Source organism: Oratosquilla oratoria, chromosome 10, assembly GCF_046742065.1.
Source record: "Oratosquilla oratoria isolate Oo_2021 chromosome 10, ASM4674206v1, whole genome shotgun sequence".
Lineage (NCBI taxonomy): Eukaryota > Metazoa > Arthropoda > Malacostraca > Stomatopoda > Squillidae > Oratosquilla > Oratosquilla oratoria.
In genome coordinates, this window is record NC_134786.1 from 24228517 (window position 1) to 24239649 (window position 11133).

General features: G+C 35.4%; 1 pseudogene; it reads left to right on the top strand.

Annotated features, from left to right (window-relative positions):
- Positions 1 to 241: 241 nt before the first annotated feature.
- On the top strand, positions 242 to 4069 carry LOC143028805 (zinc finger MYM-type protein 5-like; annotated as a pseudogene).
- The last annotated feature ends 7064 nt before the right edge of the window (positions 4070 to 11133 follow it).

Here is an 11133-nt window from a genome sequence, read left to right on the forward strand (position 1 = left end):
GCCTTTGCATGTTTACAGTAGTTCCATGTCTTTATACCTACATATGCTTTCGTTGGATTCTTTTTCAATGCCGTCATAATAAACAATGCACTTTATACTAATACATTTCTGATTCACAGAAGCATTCTTTTGCTACACTGAGATTTTTCTTGATTTGTTATTTGTCAAAACAGTGTACAATTTGTGACGTGTCACTTGTGATACTTCGCTTCATCAGCTATCACCTTGATCTATTTTCAACATGCAGTGTGAATTTTTCTCGAATAACATATGTTTTATACTTGTAACAGACTACACTCTATCCCCAGATGAAGCGAGATAAAGAAATTGGTGCTGCTTACAAAAAAAAAAAAAAAAAAAGCCAAGAGAAGTATTATTAAAAAAGAATGAACGTGCAGTATTACATCAACCACTACTACTGAAGCTGGAGAAGTTTACAAATCCAAATCATCGTTAAATTCAAGGGATTCAACTTCAAGCGGTTCGTGAATTTCAATTCCCTCAAGTGATGAAGAACATGAAGAAAATATTCCAGGACCAGCTGTGGACAGAATGGACATAAAAGACGTTGGCCTATGGCCAAGGAAGATTAGCAATGGCACACGGATCTTTCTGGTACGTCAAGGCACATCTGTGGTTCAAAATCTAGATTCTGATTTTGGGGAAGTAATTCGTCAAGGTGTGTCAAAGACAAACTAGAAAACTAACTCAGGAGTGTTTTTTTTTTCCCCTTTCTTTTTATATCATTCTGCCATATGGCGAAAGAATGTTGAGATCATGGATGGTTTTTACCCCCCTTCCAAGGAAGCTCTACTGCTTTTGTTGCGAACTGTTTTTAGACAGAAGTAACTCAAAATTTAATTCTGAGGACGGATTCAACATATGGTAGAAATTATCCTAGAATATTCGAGCATGAATCCAGTGTAGCTCACGTTCGGCATTTCACACAATGGAAGGAGTTGGAAATTAGGATTGCTTGTGGAACAATAATTGATAAAAAAAAAAAGTTGTTGAAAGCCAAGTGAAGAAGTAGAAGAAAATCCTTTCAAGATTGTTTGATATTATTAGATTCCTAACTAAACAGAAACTGGTTTCTCGAGGCCACCGAGAAGGAGCCAATTGTGAGAAAAACGAGACTGGTGTTGAACTTGAAGCAACAGAAAATAAAAGATTTTTTTTTTAGTGCTTGTTCATTTGTTGACGAAATATGATCCAGTGCTATGTGCACATTTTCTAAGAATCCAGCTGGGAAACAATTTTGCTACTTCCTATCTGTCTCCTACCATTCAGAACGAGTTTATAGAAGTATTGAGAGAAAACGTAAGAAGAAAAGTCATCAAGCAAGTAAAAGAAGCCAAGTTCTTTTCCATGATATTCGACAGCGTTCCTGATATTTCACATAAGGATCATATACACCATCTTGGATCAAACAAGCCAAGTTTTACGCTATGTTATGATCGTTGGAGATGAGTGAAGGTTGTGGAATCATTTGTCGATTTCATTGAAAGAAAAAGTAAAACTGCCGAGAATATTTCAACGATGATTTTGGAAAAGTTAGAGAAAGACTGAATCGATATTCAAATTTGTAGAAGGCAAGCTTATGATAACGCTACGGTAATGGGTGGTGTGCATGGTGCTGTTCAGAAACGTATCAAGGAAATTAATCAAAAAGAATATATCGCTGAATTTGGGGGGTGTTCATTCAGCTTCTGTTGGTGTGAATTCTGTTCCTTAATTAAGAGTATGTGTGGAACGTTTGTATTATTTCCTTCATCAACCCATCGCTGGAAAACTCCTAACTTCACTCACTGCTCAATGTGTTAAGCGCATAATAGAAACTCGGTGGAGTGTGAGGGGAGAGGCTGTAAGTGTAAAGAAACATTTCTCAAAAATCTTAAGTGAGAGAAAGACTTCAACATTTTATTGCTGTTGCTGATATTGAAGAGGGAATATAGATGAGGAAAGAAGGCACCCTTGAACTTTTGCAGTTTATTCAAAAGGATAACCTTGGGAACTCGGTTCCAAAATATAGTAATAATATTGCGGATTTTCCTCACAATTGCTGTTACTGTTGCTACCTGTGGAACGAGGTTTTCGAAATTAAAACTGACCAAGAATTACTTAAAATCTACTGTGAGCACCTTGCGGTTGAGAAATCTTGCCATATTGTCTATAGAGCAACAACTGACAGATGAAATAAATTTTGACATTGTCATTGAAGAATTTGCCAACAAAAACTGAAAAAGGCAAGAAAAGTTACTTTGAAGAAAGTTGTAGTTTTCATTTCAGAAATAAAGATGGTCCTATTTTTAAGCTTTTTTACCATTTTTCCCTATATGTCATTTTTTTTTTTTTTTTTTAACTGGTACTTATAAATTTTGAGCTTGTTTGGTGTGTATTTAAAGCATACTATACTTAAGCATGTGAAAGTATTATAAAGGTACACAAACTAGTTAATATATATATATATATATATATATATATATATATATATATATAACTTTAAGAATGAGTCACTGTACATATATATATATATATATATTTTTTTTTTGGGGGGGGGGGGCGCCAAACTCAAGGTTCGCCCCGGGCAGAACACACTCTTACAACGCCAGTCAGATCTGTCATACTGCGTGTGTTAGCAGGGTTTTATCAAGTATGTAGTTCGAAAATGGTTTATTGTGTCGCCGCAAATTGCAACAGTGATTTGACGAAACTTTCTGATGCGGATGGACTTAATTTTCATTCTTTTCCGAAAGATACTGTTCGCAAAAAGGACTGGATCGTTCGGTGTAGAAGCCTGGACTGAAAGCGAAACTCTGTTTGAAACATTTGAAAAAACAAAACAAAAAAACAGTACACTCGGGACTCTGGCCTTGTCAACAAGCTCGAAGGCCATGGTGAATATATCCATCGTGTCTGCACGAGCCCGTCAACGATAGGGAATGGCTGAAAGAAGGTAATGCTCAGTTCACACTGCCAAAGATTTGATCATATTTTCGTCCTCTCCCCTGTACAACGTAATAAAATTTAAGTGACAGTGTGAACCTGGCGTTTCTTGTAAATTATGATACAAAGTGTAGTAAAACGTTTGATAAGGAACTGGAATGTAGAACTGGTTGATGGGGAATAGTAGCAACTACCAACACTGCACCATGTTTTTTTAGCTTTGCACTTGCTTCATAGATGTCCATCTGCTTAGCAATCATGCACCACACAACAGCCTGATTATCATTTTGCTTTCAGGTTCAAAAGCACACAAAGAGCTTGAGTTCATAGTAACGCAGAAAACACTTCTCAGGGATATAGGTCAGCTCTCGCCTTGTCAACAAGCATCAGATCTGGAATTGTATCACAAGGTTGTGTGCTTCTTAGCTCCCAAGTCCCAGCACTTTTTTTCTGTGGATGGAAGGCAAGTACATATGTAACTTCTTACAGCTCTTGATTTTAATTTCACTATGGTAATTCAGGCACAAGGAGCTGAATTCATATTGAGAATGGTAAAATGCATGCATGGTGATTGAAAATTATCATGATTAATTTTCCACTTTCAGACTACTACTTGCTGCCCTTCATTTAAATGAAAATTCATGTAAAAAGCAGAAAACTGGAAAAATGGAGAGGTGCAATGGGCTATATCTTATCCCAAAGCCAAAGCAGGTGTTGGAGTGGCGAAGAAGGTTGATCTAACATATGGTGAGTGTATGAAGCATTATTGTGCTACATATTGCATCCAAACTGTGAAACTGCATAGGACTTCCTACTGGAGCAATGTGATAAATCCAAAATTAATACTTGCCTAAAATTTTTGTATTGTTCTGATAATATGACAAACTAAACAATAAAATGTACAAACCATAAATCTCCATTTTGTATTTACAGAATATGTACAGATTTTACTTGGTGAATTACTGAGGTTGCGTTCTGAATATCCATCATACAAACTTGCAAGAGATGCCAAACTTCAGTCCGCTATGAAAGTTCCTGATTCAGTCTGTTCAAGTATGAAAAACAAGAGAAGTCTGACATCATCCAGAAACAAAGGTTCAGGTTTAATCGTCCAACACAGTGAACTATTTTCATATACCAAGGACAAATAGCTCAGAATATAATTCCAAGAATCTGAACTAAATTAATTGCTGAAGGGTATTTAAATCATGTGTAATTTCCATCTGATGCAGGACATTTTTTTCCTAATTCGGTCTCTGGCACACACTGGAAGGGACAGGCGATTTCTTTTACCCAGTCTTTGCCAACACCACTCCACTAAATTACGATAGACAAGATACCTAAACAGCCCGAAAGAAATGAAAGTACTAATTTATGATTTTTAGTTTTGCTGTAAATTCACAAATATATGCATTTTACATAGTCTAATATATATACATACATACATATATATATATATATATATATATATATATATATATATATTGTTACATGTATCCTTTTACCGTACCCACATTGGAACACGAAAGGGTATCCAAATCCGACCAATTCGCTCTCTGACTCTCGTGCCGTGCACACCCTCCGCTCAGCGCTCCCTACGGGAAAGTAGTGCAACATGGCACATACCAGAAACAGCAACAGCTCCAAGAAACTTGAAGATATGGTGGAGAGTCTCGTGAAAGCAAGAGAAGAGGACAAACAGTTCCTGTTGCAAGCAAGGAAAGAAGACCAGCAGTTCCTAAGCGAGCTAAAAGAGTTAGTCAGACAACAAAGGCAGGAGATACAAGATCTCAAATCGACTGTAGTTAATCTCCAAGCTAGAGTGGAAGACCTAGATCAGTACACAAGGAGAGAAGATAATAAGATATCATCATCAGTGGTTTAAAGATTGTGAAAACGTATTCGGAAGCCGTGAAAGGTGATTCCGACTATAGTGTGGATAACAGTGGACAGAACATTGTAGAAACTCAAGTGATCCATTCTCTAAGTAACAAGGGAATACAGATCAGAGACACAGAGGTATCAGCTTGCCATACACTGGGAAAAAGAAAACAGGACGGTACCCAAAATGTAATCGTGAAATTCGTATAAAAAAAAGTCGAAGGTGAACGTGTTGAAAAACGCCAAGAAATTGAAGGGAACGGGCATCTACGTGAATGAACGGGATCCGTTCAAAAGAGTGACAAATCAAAAGAGTGACATAATTTGTCACTCTTAAAATAGTGATTAAAAGAGTGACAAATCAAAAGAGTGACAAATAAAAATCAAAAGAGTGACAATTCAAACGAGTGCTTCAGATAAGGCAAAATTTTATTTATTGAACATGCCATAGAAAAGATTCAGTAACTGTAATAACATTAAAAAAAACTATTTTCAAAACAGTAGAAATTTTTTATCAATTGAACATAAAAATTGAAAATGCCATAAAAACATTCAGAAACTGCAATAACATTAAAAAATATTTTCAAAACAGTTGAAAATTTTATTAATTGAACATAAAAATTAATTAAAAAGGGTAAAATAATGTTTAATCTTTAATTTTCATCACTAGTAACATCGCCATCACTAATGTTAGGCTCATCGACATTGGCTGCACCCAAATGAAGGTTGTATGCAATGCCCCTAAGGTAGTCATCAAGAGAGGCAGTTCCATATCTAGCTATAACAGTAGCAAGTCGCTGTTCCCTTTGTATTTGTTCTTTTTTCCTTTTTTGTTGGTTACTCCCAGCAATTATTCGCTCCACTTCTTGTTGTGTTCGATGTTCTTCTTTTAAAAACTCCTTAATCATTAAAAATACTCCCATGTGGTAACGTTCTACCACCGTTTCAAACCTTCTGTGCCAGGCTTCCAAGTTATTATTTGTTCTTGGCAGATTGTATTCCTGTAGATGATGAATACTCCATATAGATGGAGGAAATCTTGGTGGGTGACGCTGTGTGAGTCTTCCTGGTCGTCCTCTTCTCCTTGCAGCAATTGATCTTCCCAAAACAAATGTATCTCAAAAATACTTGTACACCACTTCAGCCTCACAAGGAGCACAACTTAACAAATATGAAAATGCGTTACAAATTTCTGCTGGAGGTAAAAATGCGAGGGCAGATAACTTTTTTATACTTAAAGCCACATCTTCATTATTTTTGTAGATATTCACAAGACCATTCTTCTGGATACTTCGATGTATGTTTTGACAAAGATGAAAAAAACACCCTGTTACTTTAGCATTTGGAAATGTATGTTGAAGGGCATTTATGCTTGCAAGTTCAAAATCAACTATTATAAATTTAGGGTTCAATTCATTATAAAGTCATTGTTCTTGGATTCTTCAGAGATAATGAGACCGAAGAAATAAATAAATAAAAAAAGATTAATAAAATATACCACCGGCCACTGCCAGTAGCCCAACCATGTATCAAAAGATCAACTACAAATGCAGGGATCAAATTCTTTGACCTTCGTAATTAAGCCTCTCAAACTGACAAAGATCTGTATATATATATATATATACATACATACATATATATATATATATATATATATATATATATATATATATATATATGTATATATATATATATATATACATACATATATATTTAAGTGGCATTCAAGAAGAGGCTAGGAGTTTCGGCTCTGTAACCTCTCTGTCACGTTGATGGTTCTTTCTTCCTACGTTCTTTCTTCTTTACATTCGTACCTACTGTACATAATTTAACAGATGTTTGGTGTTTATTACACAAATAAATGGCAGTTTGAAAATTTATGTATTTACCTAGTTGTACCTAGTTGTATTTTACGGGAAGGGGAGCTATGCTCGTGGGGTCCCGTCTTCATATCTCATTTTATCTAAACTATTTTTAAATTCATGTATTGTTTTTGCACACACCACTTTCTCATCTAACTTGTTCCAACTGTCTATTGCTCTGTGAGGAAAGCTGTTCTTTTTCAAATCTCTTCTATAGTTGTCTTTTTTTATTTTCTTTCCGTGTCCTCTTGTATTTCTGTCATCCCATTTTATCAGATTCTCTCTATCAGTAATTTCTATGCCTTTCATGATTCTGTAAATAGCTATCAAATCTCCTCTCTCTCTTCTTTGCTCTAGTGTCTGTAGTTTAAGTTTTTGTAGTCTCTCTTCATATGATAGTTTTGAGAGTGTTGGTGCCAGTTTAGTAATTGCTCTTTGTATTCTTTCAAGTTTTTTTATACATTTTTTTGTACTTGGTGACCATATCGTTGCTGCATATTCCAATCTTGGTCTTATCAGGGTGATTAGGATTTTCCTCACCATTTCTTCATCCAGGTATGTAAATGCCACTTTGATTGTTCTTATTAAATTATAAGTTTCTCCAAAAATCTTATTTATATGTTTCTCAGGTGACATATTATTCATAACAATGACTCCCAGGTCCCTCTCATTTTCTACTCTTTTTATTCCTTCTTCTCCCAAATTATATGATCCTGTTATTCTGTTTTTGCTTTTTCCAAATTCCATTATACTACACTTTTTTGTATTGAACTCCATCTCCCACTTCCTACTCCATTCTTGTACTTTATTTAGATCTCTCTGTAGTGATTCACAATCCTCTTCAGTTTTCACTCTTTTCAGTAATTTTGCATCATCTGCAAAGAAGCTCATATAGCTTTCAATTCCTTCATCCATATCATTAATATATATAGCAAACATTATTGGGGCCAGAACTGTTCCCTGCGGGACACCGCTTATTACTTCATTCCATTTTGAGTGCTGATCTCTTATCACTACTCTCATTTTTCTTTCTTGCAAAAAGTCTTCCATCCAATTTAGCAATTTACCTTGTATTCCTCCTTCATATTCTAATTTCTTAAGCAACTTCTTATGTGGTACTTTGTCAAAAGCTTTTTTTAGGTCTAGAAATGCACAATCAGCCCATCCATCTCTTTCTTGTATTATATCTATTAGTCTTGAATAGAAACATATTAAATTGGTGACGCATGATCGTCCTTGTCTGAATCCAAATTGCCTTGGATTTAGTACGTTGTTTTTTTCCAAGTATTTTACCCATCGACTTTTGATAATTCTTTCACATATTTTTGCTATTGTACTTGTTAGAGAGACTGGTCTATAGTTGGTAGGTTCTTCTTTATTTCCTCCTTTATATATAGGTACTATATTTGCTTTTTTCCAATCTTCTGGAACTTTTCCTTCTTTTAAGGAACTGCTTATTATGCTATGTATTTTGTCTGCCAGTTCATTCCTACATTCTTTCAGAATCCAGTTTGCTATTTCATCTGGCCCATGCGATTTTCTGACATCAAAATTACCCAAGTGTGTCAATATTTCATTCTTCGTTACTTCTATTTCTTCCATAGGGGGGACTTTTTCCTTCCACTCAATCTCTTCAGGTTGTATATTTTCCCTTGTAAACACTGATTTAAAATGTTTGTTCATAATTTCTGCCATTTCCATTTCCTCAGTGTATTCAACTCCTCCTTGTCTTAATTTCTCCAAGTCTTGTTTGTTTTTCAGTTTATTGTTTACAAATCTGTAGAATAGTTTTGGTTGATCTTTACACTTTTCTATAACATCTTTTTCATATTTTCTTTTTTCCTCTCTGCACTTTTGTACATATTCATTTCTATAACCAGTATATATTTTCCATTTTTCAGGTCTTCTGTCTTTTTTCCATCCGGTCCAGGCTTTGTCTCTTTTGTCTTTTAACTCCCTACAACTTTTGTTGTACCAGCATTTTACATATTCTTTTTCTTGTTTTTGTCTTGGGACATACTTTTCCACTCCTTCTTTGTAAATTTTTGTCAAAATATTCCATTTCTCTTCCACTGATGTTTCTTCTTTGTATATTTCTTCCCAGTTTTCTTGTTGGAAGAATTCTCTTATTTTATCAAAGTTTGTTTTTTCATACATCATTCTTCCTTTTCTATATTGTTCATTTCTTTTCATATATTTTTCTTCATTAAGTTCCAGTTCAATCAATATGTGGTCACTTTTACCTATTGGTGTTTTATATTCAATCTTGTCCACTATTCTAGGTTCAGATGTAATTATTAAGTCTAGCCTCGATGGTTCTTCTTCATTTCTATACCTAGTGTTCTCTTGTATCCATTGTGTCATTGAATGGTCAGTAATCATCTCAAGTAGAGCATTTCCCCATGAGTCATCACCACTCTTTACTGTCATTTCTTCCCAGCAGATTTCTTTGCAATTAAAGTCGCCCATCATAACTATTCTTCCTCCGTCTTCCATTATTTTAGTTAATGCTATCTTTGTGTCCTCTAACATACTTTTATGTTCACTCTCCTCCCATGAGGCTGTTTTCGGAGGCACATAATTGATCACAAATTTTCTGCTCTTCTTATCTCGGTCTTCCACTTCTATCATAATCATCTCTACTGTATTCTTTCCATATATGACACCTTTCACGTTTATATCCTTCTTTGTCAGGAACATAACTCCACCCCCTTGTTTTTTCTCTCTGTTTCTAATCCAATAATTGTATGTATCATGTCCTACACTGTTGGGTGGTAGTGGGCCTTTTAATTTTGTTTCTACAATTCCCATTATGTCCGGTTCTTTTTCTTTCAAATAATCATTCAGTTCATTCAATCCTGTTATCAATCCATCTATATTTGTGTAAGACACTCTTAGTTTTCTGCCACTTCCATTGTGTTCTCTGTTTCCCTTATGTTTTTCTTTAGTATGTCGAACTGCTTTATTTTCATGTTCACTACTCTCCAATAGAATCTCTCTTTCTCTGACTCCGTTCTTTCCTCGTTTTTTGCCTTAGCTTCAATTCTTTTCTGCTTTTCTGCCTCTCTTTCCTCCTTATTCATTTCTCTTTTTATCCATACCTTTTTATATTGATCATTTGTTGCTAGTTTCCCTGTCTTGGATAGAATTTTCTCTGCCGTTGTTTGTGACCTGAATTTAATCTTAATTGGTCTGGTCTTATCTGTACTATATTTTCCGAGTCTGAATTTTTCCTCAATTTCCTTTATAATTTCTGGTTCATCTTCCTGGACTAATTTTAATAAACTGCTTACCCTTTCATTTTCCTCCTTGATTCTTGCGGTTCTATCTGGGTTATGTTTCTCTTCCATTCCTAATATAATTATACATTTCTTTTTGTCAGCTAATTCTCTTACTATATTCTCCTTCTGTCTCATCACTTTAATAACTGAGTCTTCATTATGTTCTTTCAATTGCTGTTTGACTATGTCAGTGAATGAAACCTTATTCCCTTCTTGAGTTATTCTCCAATTTCTAGCTTCTGTAGCTATTTTCTCACTGTTTTCATTACTATTCTTCTTCAATTTCTCATTCTCCTCCTTTACATTTCCTAACTGTCTTTTTAGGTCCTCTACTTCTTCAGTTAAGTTTCTGTTAGCCTTCTCTAGTTGTTCCAATCTTTCAATTCTCTGGAAGATGGAGTCTACCTTACCTAACTTACGTTCCAAGTCCTCGATCACCTTATCAACTCTCTCCTCTAGTCTTATCAGTCGGGGGGGGGTTGTGTCCCCCCCACCCTCTTTAAATCCCTGGAACATATTCTCGTCACTTTCTACTGTATTTCTCCTCTCTATACTTCTAATCTTTACATTTTTATTTGCCATTTCGTCATCCGGTGGTCGTTTCATGTTGACCTTACGCCCGTCTGCCTGGGCCAAGTCCTCCACATCCTCATTTCCTTCCATTTCCCCAGCAATCCCTCCCCTTCTCCTCTTTTCCTACTTACCTACTGCCTCACGAGCAATTTCCCCCCCCCCCTGCAAATACAAAAAGGCACTTCTCTTTGCGTTGGTATCCACAATCTGCACTTTTCTTCAGAGCGTTCGTCAAGCCGTCCGTTCGTTGAAAGTGTGTGTGTGTGTATTTACCTAGTTGTATTTACCTAGTTGTATTTTACGGGAAGGGGAGCTATGCTCGTGGGGTCCCGTCTTCATATCTCATTTTATCTAAACTATTTTTAAATTCATGTATTGTTTTTGCACACACCACTTTCTCATCTAACTTGTTCCAACTGTCTATTGCTCTGTGAGGAAAGCTGTTCTTTTTAAAATCTCTTCTATAGCTGTCTTTTTTTATTTTCTTTCCGTGTCCTCTTGTATTTCTGTCATCCCATTTTATCAGATTCTCTCTATCAGTAATTTCTATGCCTTTCATGATTCTGTAAATAGCTATCAAATCTCCTCTC